The sequence below is a fragment of the Culex quinquefasciatus genome, chromosome 2, assembly GCF_015732765.1.
Source record: "Culex quinquefasciatus strain JHB chromosome 2, VPISU_Cqui_1.0_pri_paternal, whole genome shotgun sequence".
In the NCBI taxonomy this organism is placed as follows: domain Eukaryota; kingdom Metazoa; phylum Arthropoda; class Insecta; order Diptera; family Culicidae; genus Culex; species Culex quinquefasciatus.
The window spans coordinates 72,808,298-72,818,494 of record NC_051862.1 but is presented as its reverse complement, the minus strand read 5'-3'; positions in this window follow the sequence as shown (position 1 = coordinate 72,818,494).

Genomic DNA, 10,197 nt, shown 5'->3' with positions numbered 1-10,197 from the left:
TCGTGGATGTAACTTCTGGAGGTCCTGGTCAATAACGGAGTAGCAACTGCGGGTGGGCACCTATGCTTATGCTTATGCTAAATAAAAAACCGTAATTGAATAAGATGATTATTTTCTCGTGCCATGTGTCAGCAGGTGTGCGATCACGTCAATCTGTTCCTCGGGTGTCTTGCACTGGCTCAAGCGAGCTCTGTATTCTCGGTAAATGGTCCACAGCTCCGACTCGCTGTACAGCTTCTGTTCACCTTGTTGCTCCTTCGGGGTTGCACCGGCGCCGGCGCCTGTATTTTCTCGACTTCTTCCTGCGGGACGAGGATGTTTATCTTCCGTCCCGACGGACGGCACCGCTCCAGGTAGCGGAGGAAAATCCGCCGCGGTGAACGCGGCTCCTGCCGGAGTCTGTTTGTCCTCCTTCCATGCTGGCGGCTTCGGCTTGGACGCCTGCTGCCTCGACTGGATGAACTGCGCACGTTTGGGACAGCTGCGGTCCAGACCCTCGTGGGATCCAGAGCAGTTGACACACTTCTTGGCTTGCGTTTCTTCTGCTTTGCACTTTTCCGTGCTGTGGGCACCCCCACAGCTGCTGCACCTTGGCTTGAGATGGCAGTTACTGGTTCCGTGACCGAACTGCAAGCAGTTCTTGCACTGGGTCACGTGCGGTTCTTTGTTCCGGTAGGCCACGCACCGGACGACGACTGGTCCCACTTTCTTTACCTTGCTACTCAACTTCTTCAGACTGGTGTGCCCCTTGGGGAAGAGCACGATGAAAGGCGTCTCATCGATGGCGGGAAGCTGCTGCTTCCGCCTGATGGCGTGTACTGCCAAGACGTCCAGCTGATGTTCCGTCTTGAGCAGCTCCTTGACGTAATCCGGTTCCGTGTTCGGGAGACCTCGCATTACTACCCGGTGTGGTCTCGCACTGCGCTTTCCATGCGTGTAGAACTGCACCTTGTTCTTCTTCAGGTGGGCTTGCACCGTATCGAAGTCGTCGCTCGAGAAGCACGTAATTTTGGTGCCATACCGCGTCAGTTTTTTGTTCCGGCTGGACATCACATGACGACATCACCTTCGCAAGGCGGGCGAAGCTCGTTTCTTTCACCACCAGCGGCGGCTGCTTCTTCTCCCCGGCCGACTTGCCGGTTGCTGGTACCACGGGGATGGTTTTTTCTGCTCCTGGGTTCGCATTGTTGTTGTTGTTGCTCTCCTCCGCTAGCGGGCTGAACTTGTTGTTGCTGAGCAGTTTCTCCACATCGCCGTCGTTGCCGCCATCGCCGACGTTGATCTCCTCCTTAAGCTAAGAACAAGATTGTCCGTTCGACGCAGTGTTGAACGCAGAACGCTGTGCCAGTTTGATTTTTCCATCAACTGTCAGTCGAACAATCTGCAGGGGTTGCTTTGTTCAATGGTCGATGACTGGCAGGCTATGATGACAGGCGCAAATTTTTGCGTTTGCGTTCAGGCCTGACGGACAATCTTGTTCTTACCTTAACTCTGACAGATTCCAGCCTTCCTGCGGCGAACCTTGACCACGGGACGAAATTCGCCCCCGTCCTCTCCTCCTCCTTCGGAGTCTTCCACCTCCATGCCCGTCGCCGCCTGCGGCTTGGGTTGAAACCCGTCCGGTTTCTCCCACACACTTTTCCTCAAGGCCGCGAGCCAGTAGAACGTCCTTCCATTCTCAGCCCTGTGCTCCGTCCACTCACTCTCCACCGTCGCGGCCGCCGCCATGGCCGTCGGCGAAAGTTAACAAAACACCGTCAAAAACGCGCTAAGCTAGCTCGAAAGACGACCAAACCCAACGAAAGTTGAACAGGGAGTGTCTCCGGCAAAGTTGTAGGTATGGATATGGGCTACACTGAAAAAAAAAGATACACGGTAAAAAACAATTTTGGTGATTTTTCATTCAACTTTTTGTCACTAAAACTTGATTTGCAAAAAAAACACTATTTTAATTTTGTTTTTGGGGACATCAAATGCCAACTTTTCAGGAATTTCCAGGTTGTGCAAAAAATCTTTGATCGAGTTATGAATTTTTGAATCACTAGTGATTGAAAAAAACGACATATTGGTCTCAAAAATTTGTCAACTTCATGTTTCGATGTAAAATCAAATTTGCAATCAAATAGTTCTTTAGCGAAATTTTGATAAACTGCACCGTTTTCAAGTTGAACAATATTTCTAAATGTTTTAAATGAGGACAAAACATTTAATATTACGCCCATTAAAAAAGTTAGTCTTAGTTGGTTGGAAATTCAGCCAAGGGGGGAATGGATCATTAAAGGTTGAGAACCACTGGTCTACGAGGTCAAATTAAGAACTTCAATTTTCGAGTGATTTTATAGCCTTTGCTCAGTGAGGTGAGGAAGGCAAAAACTTGAACATGGATCAGCAACACGGAGAAAAATGAGTTCCCAAAATCGTGAACAAGCGGAAATTCGGAACCACGAACCAAAGTGTTCGTTTTTTTCAAAAACGTACCAAGAAATTGAACACTTTGTTCGTAGTTCCGAATTTCATGAACGCTTGTTCACGATTTTGGAAACTTTTTTTTCTCCGTGAAATTTTACAAAAAATAAGACGTAAATCATCCCAGTCATTTAGTCTAGTTCTTATGCCAAAATTCGTTATAAATTTCAGAATTCAACGTTTTTACAAAAAAAATCCCTGTGGATTTGCGTTACACATTATCCGCATCGCTAGATCAACAAACCCTACTCACAAAGCTAAAACAATTCCAACCACTGCAGCATGGTTTTATTAAACATTGATTGGTGGTTAAAACATGAAGTAAGGCTCTGCCATCGGTTGGCCTCGGTTGCCGTGGGATCGTAACGGGAAAAATTGACCACAACCTGTGTGATCCCACCGCTGGGGCCTTACCGACGCCATATTGAGTTTGCAAAAAAAAGGGGAACCCTTTTAATTTCAAAATCAGCAGCCGCAGAACCATTGCCCGTCATGCCAACACAATGTATTCATTCAGGCAGGGCGCATTCATAAAACGATCCAATAAAGTCATTTTCCAATCAGATCCCGGCCGGGCGCGGCAGGTTCAACATGGGCACAGTGTGGACTGACCTTTGGGGTTTTTCCGTGGTGGACCGTATTGGTTGAGAGGTAGGCGTTTCCGGTATAGTTTACAAACCGTGCAACAATTGTGTGGGGCGTGGGTTTAGGGGAGCGTAGCCATCGGAATGTGGTCGTGGTAATCACCAGAAAAAATCCTAGTTTGAACTGGAATTGCTCAGCTGAAAAAATAATTTTGAGTGCGATGTGCTGTTTTTACCAACTCCTCCTAATCCCAAAGTCAACTCTCGTGCCCAGGGACAACTTTCCAGACTGTAGGCGGTTTCGGAGCCGCAGTGATAAATCATTTTCGGCGGGACGTCGAACAATTGGTTCCCCGGCGAGGCATGAACCTGGCCTAAAAATTAATGTTTTCGCTCCCGAATGGGTTTCTCTCCTGACCTCTGGTCGGTCCATCCGTCAGGATTGCATTACCTTTTTTGCGGGAATGCATTCGAGGTTGAACGATGGCTTCCTACCCACAAGTTGGCTTGGTGTGGGTCTACCAGGACATGTGGTAATCCATCCGTCCGAACGCATATCGTTGAAAGGTTGGAAATTGGTCCGCTTGGAGAGGAAATTATGTGTGATTTTGCAGAAAAAAAAACACTGGCCCAGAGGGATATCAGTGGGAAAATTGTGCAGTGATTATGTTGGTTCAGAATTAATTATTAAAATTATTTTACCGCAGAGCAGTTTCGGCCAATGCAATATGCAGTTTGGATTTAATAAATAGGTTATTCCATGTCATTAAGAATTAATCAGTAAAATGCATTATAAATTTATGGAAAATATTTATGTCATTCAGTAAATTGGTAAAATTTTGATACGACAAAAATTTAAACTCCTCCTAAAATAAACATGAATCCCTAGTTAGTTAATGATGATCGTTTTCAGAACGCACACCAAATAATTTTGGGAAATTTAATTGATTGATAAATTTAAGGAAGCCATAGGCCAAACACAGCCACGTCAATCACGTTTCCCGGTCGTAATGAGGAGGTATCAATTTACCCCAAGTCAGCATGGGAAGCTCAAAAATAAACCATTGCTCAGAATCAACGTTCGTGGTACGTTTAACATATATTCCGGAAAAATATCGAAACGCACAAATTGGATCACTTTCATCGTCGTTCAGTTCTGTTGAGGAATATCAGCAAACAAAATACAAATTGGTTCAATTTCTGCGAAAAAAATATATTTGTCCGCTGCACGAATACATGAAAATGCGTTCGAACCAAAATTGGAGTAATTTGCGGGCTCACATTCGGTGTATTCATTTCAGGTCGATTCGAGCGAAACGCAGTTTAATGAGACAATTTTCATAATTGATTAATGGGATTTCACTTGTGGTAGCTTGACAAAGGAAAATGAAAGCGATTGACTTTTTAAGTGACAGCACAATATACTGTAGTATTGATTTTAGATTTTATAAAATGAGATAATAAGAAGGTTTTTTGCTATTGATTCATATTTAGTATATTTCTCATATAATTGTTTGTGTAGTTTTGTAAAGTTGTAAACATTCATTAAAAAAAATGTTGCATCCCGGGCAGACGGTAATAACAAAATTAATAATATTTCAATAACAAATCCTGTTAAAATAACAAAAAGTATTATTATTTTATCCTGAAGTTCATCTTCAAGAAGAAAAAATAATAACAGTTTCTGATAAAATAACAAAATTTGGTATTGAAGTGATATTACATTGAAAATGTTTAATAACACGCTAATAAGAGGAAATGTTATACATTTCAAAAACTCTCCTTATAACAAAATTTGTAATTCGTTCGGTATACTGACTTAAAAATAAAATTACCATAAATCGCACAAATGGAAAAGTTTCTAAGTGTCCATAACACAATCTGTTATTATTTTTTCTTTTGTTAAATATTTTTAGATCTTTGGGATAATTATGTCTAATTTCATCGGGGCCATTATTTTGGCCATGAAATGGGGTCCTTAAGCTAAAATTATTCTATAAAGTTGAAATTTTGGAAGTTGATTTTTTTAATTATTCGATATACCCCCTAAGGGACTTTGTTTAAAATGATTAGAACTATGGGATAATTTTGACCAATTTCGTCAGGGTTATTATTTTGGCCAAGAAATGGGGTCCTTAAGCTAAAATTATTCTGAAAAGTTAAAATTTTGAAAGTTGATTTTTTTAATTATTTGATTTACCCCCTAATGGACATTGTTTAAAATGGTTAGAACTATGGGATAATTTTGTCCAATTTCGTCAGGATCATTATTTTGGCCATGAAATGGGGTCCTTAAGCTAAAATTATTCTGAAAAGTTAAAAATTTTGAAAGTTGATTTTGTTTAATTATTTGATTTACCCCCTAAAGGACTTTGTTTAAAATGGTTAGAACTATGGGATAATTTTGTCCAATTTCATCAGGGTCATTATTTTGACCATGAAATGGGGTCCTTAAGCTTAAATTATTCTAAAAAGTTGAAATTTTGGAAGTTGATTTTTTTAATTACTTGATATACCCCCTAAGGGACTTTGCTAAAATTGGCTAGAACTATGGGATAATTTTGCCCAATTTCGTCGGGGTCATTATTTTGGCCATGAAATGGGGTCCTTAAGCTAAAATTATTCTAAAAAGTTGAAATTTTGGAAGTTGATTTTTTTAATTATTTGATATACCCCCTAAGGGACTTTGCTAAAATTGGCTAGAAATATGGGATAATTTTGACCAATTTCGTCGGGGTCATTTATTTCACCATGAAATGGGATTTCAAGCTGAAATTAATCCGATAAAAATACCCCTTTGAGAGTTAATTTTTTTTAAATTTTGTAATATTCCCTAAAGGAATTGATTTATTTATTGAGAATTTTTGAAGTGTGAATAACAAAAACTGTTATTATTTTCACAGAGCCAGGAAGTCGGAGTTGACGTTGAAGTTCGAGCTGGAGTGAGACCTCGGAGACTGCATCGGATTCATCAAATTTTCAGCAACTTTTACTTGGAGTCGGAATCTGTGAAGTCGGGTATTTTTGGAGAGCTAAAGTCGTCGTTGGCGTTATATCCTGCATCCAGAGTCGGAGTTGTCTTCAAAGTATGGATTCAAAGTCGCTTGGAGGTACCCGACTCTGCAGCCCTGACTAGTACAGAGGAGTTATGGCAACTGCAGGTTTATTTGCAAATTACAAATAAACCAAAACAATAAATTTTTTTGTTATGGAGACATACCAGTTCAATAACATTTTTTTGTTATTATGCTGCTCCACCTCTCCACACAAAATAACAAATCTTGTTATTCCTTCATGATTCCTTCTGTGTTATTGGTTTGTTATTGCAATAACAACATAATAACAGTTTAAGTTATTTTTCGAACAAATCTTTGTTATTGATTTTTGTTATTTTAACAACTAATCCGATCATTCCAATAACATAATTCGATCTTCTCACAATATCAAAAACTGACCTTCCCAAGTTATTTCCGTCTGCTCGGGATGTTTAGAATACCTTTCATTTCAGTTGTTCATTGCTCTCCAAATTAAAAAAAAAAACTTCATCATCCCGGTACGAGAATTGAACTCACGACCTCTGGATTGGAAATCCAACACGCCGCTATTCGAAACCCATCCCCTATCGGTCAGTATTCCTAGTGAGTAGAATTACTCTTTCAAGGGATCTGATTTTGCCGAGCCAGACAGGAATCGAATCCGTCACCTTCCGCTTACAAGGCGAAGCCCGTAACCTCACGGCCACGGTCGCTCGGCAAGAACCACAGTAAATGACCTAGCTATTCGTTGGTTAAACGACCCTTTTCTGGTTGACTTAATGACCAAACAGGCTTACCACTGCCTCTTCAAAACTCACTCCTAAGCCACGTGAATATTACAAAGTGCAAAAAGTCGAGAGGGACACTTGGCCAATATGATCCTTTTCCTCCCCCCCACCCTCTCTTCACAATTACACAAGACAAAAACCCTATCGTTTCCAAAGCAGCAGGACAATGGACCCCCCTCCGACTTCCGTTGGATAGTGAATTTTAATTTTATGAACCACCCCCTCCCAAGTGTGCTCCCTCCGAGGACATTACATCGAAAAAGGGGTTCAGGCTGGTGCTGGAAACATGCTGCCAGCGCCATTCGTCCACCCACGCGTAAACATTCCACCCAAACATAACCTCATCCCCCCACCGAAAATTTCACACATTCACCGAGATTTACGATGAGCGATGAAGCCATTGCAAATCCCAGTTGGTCCGTTGGTTTGATGGGAGAGCAAGGAGTTTCCGGGGGGGTAAGGGGCGGCGCAATAGGGTTGACAAATTTATGTTTCAACATTGTGCAAGTTTACCCATGCATGCGCGAAAATTTGAAGCACTTGCGCTCGGTTGGTTGCATTTTCGAATAGGGTTGGGTGGGATGTTTTGGGTTTCTTATTAAGTATTATTAATATTTTGAAAAAAAAAACCGACTTGACAAATTATTTCTTTTATTATTTGAATCGATTTCGGGTTTTGTTATAAGGAACCTATTTTTTATTTTGAAAATTCACTTAAACTCAAAATATTTTAAAATTAACTCAAACATATTAAAATGATTTGTTGATTAATTGATTGTTTCAGCTGATGGCACAAAAAAAAATATTAAGATTTAGATTTTTTGAAAAAAAAAACTGTTTTACCTCCTGATTTGTCGGCCCGTTTTAAAGGAAGGGGGGAACAGTATTTGGAACAGCTTTATGAAAAGTATTCAATTATAATAATTTGCAGAAATGGAGCAACTTCAGATGATCAACAAATGTCTGAGTCATTCTCCGCCAACTCACACAGCAGTTGCCCCGACTCGTGAAATTTTTTTCTTAGGCATAATTTTGGTTCCTGATCACGAAGCCGAGCTCCATTTTTCGATATTTCGTGACGGCGGGGTGGTACGACCCTTTTTATTTTTCTGGATTTTTATTAAGACACGTTTTTCAGTAATGTGTAGCTCGAAACTGTGAAGGGATAGAAATTTGGTGTTAAACGAACTTTTGTGTAAAATTGGACGCCCGATTTGATGGTGTCCTAAAAATTTCGGAAAAATGTATTTTTAATTTAAAAAAATAGTTATTAAATTGCTGCCATTTTCCGTTACTCAACAATCCAAAAAACTCATTTTATGGGAAATTCAATGTACTTTTCCAATCTGCAATAACGCAGAAGGGTAAATTTATCGTTCTGAGCAACATTTTTCATTTTAAAATTTAGTGTTTTGTTTTTGTAATATTACAGGGTTATTTTTAGGAGTGTTCTACAAAGTTGTACAGCAGACAAAAATTGGAATTTGTATGTAATTGTCACGAGTTATCAGAATTTTACAAAAAAAAAGTTTTGAAAAAGTGATGATTTTGAAACGTAATCGTGTAATTTTAAAAGTATTTTTTCGAAAGGTACAACTCATTTAGCAAAAGAATGACGTTTTGGACGATTGTTGGGACTGGTGATATCTGTTATAAAAAAATAATATTTTAGTTTTATAACAGTTGCGAGTAGCTGAGAAATTGTATACAATTCATTTACTTAGTCACTGATATGCAGTCTTGCCAAGGTTGACGGATATGATTACAAAATACAAAAATATTTAAATAACTTACGCCCTGCTCAAATGTTATTTTCGAGTACAATTGGCTCCATATACACAAAAATTGCTTACATGTAACATGTCTAAAAAGTTTCATTGAAATCGGAGAGGGTCGGGTACAAAAGTATCAGAAAAATTCCTGATTTGAGCTGGAATTGCTCTTGTATGGATGAACCAATGACACTAAATGGCCTATTCTTTGGACAAATGGGAGGTCTCCACAAAGTTTGAGCTAAACACAATAAAAAATAATTTAAAAATGCATGAAATCATCATCTGATTTCGTGGAGAATTGTTCCCATGAGAAATTAAAAATGCATAGATATCTTTAAAGTATTTTTGGCGTCATATTTAAGCACAGATCAGAAATGCTAAACGATCCAAATAATGCAACTTTATTTAATTCGTTATTAGACACTAAGAAAATGATTTTTATAGAGGACTCTGAATAATCGATTCATCAATATATTTTTCAAAACGTTACTATTTTTGATTTCTTAGAACTTTTATGTTCAATTCCAAATTAATTAGCTTCCTGAATTTTTTTCTTCATTTTTAAACTTAGGTCATCTTGGAAACTATTGGGGTAATTCTCCGCCAACTCACACAGCAGTTGCCCCGACCCCTTCGATTAGCGAGAAACTTTGTCCTTAGGGGTAACTTTTGTCCCTGATCACGAATCCGAGGTCCGTTTTTTGATATCTCGTGACGGAGGGGCGGTACAACCCCTTCCATTTTTGAACATACGATAAAAGAGGTGTTTTTCAATAATTTGCAGGCTGAAACGGTGCTGAGAAAGAATTTTGGTGTCGAAGGGACTTTTATGTAAAATTAGACGCCCGATTTGATGGCGTACTCAGAATTCCGAAAAAACTTATTTTTCATCGAAAAAAACACTTAAAAAGTTTAAAAATTCTCCCATTTTCCGTTACTTTAAAAAAATTTGGAACATGTCATTTTATGGGAAATTTAATGTACTTTTCGAATCTACATTGACCCAGAAGGGTCATTTTTTTCATTTAGAACAAAATTTTTCATTTTAAAATTTCGTGTTTTTTCTTACTTTGCAGGGTTATTTTTTAGAGTGTAACAATGTTCTACAAAGTTGTAGAACAGACAATTAAAAAAATATATAGACATAAGGGGTTTGCTTATAAACATCACGAGTTATTGCGATATTACGAAAAAAAAGTTTTGAAAATGTTGGTCGTCGTTGATCATGGCCGTTCATGGTCACCCGCGACTAGAGCGTCCAATTTCCAGTCCAGGAAAAAAATTCCCGAGAATTCCTGGGATTTCCTGAAAAAAAATATTTCCCGTTTCTCGGAGAATTGGTAAATTTCCCGAGAATTCTCGAAATTCATGCGAAAATATATACTTTTTCTTAAATTTTTTAAACTGTTTTTTTGAAAATGCTCTAAAAAAAAAATTAACAAACTTAACATGATTTTGTGCAATCAGATTATCAAAAATTATGATATCAGAATTATTTCTGATAATATTAATTTTTGAAGCAACTGGGAATAGATCTTGCTTAATGAGT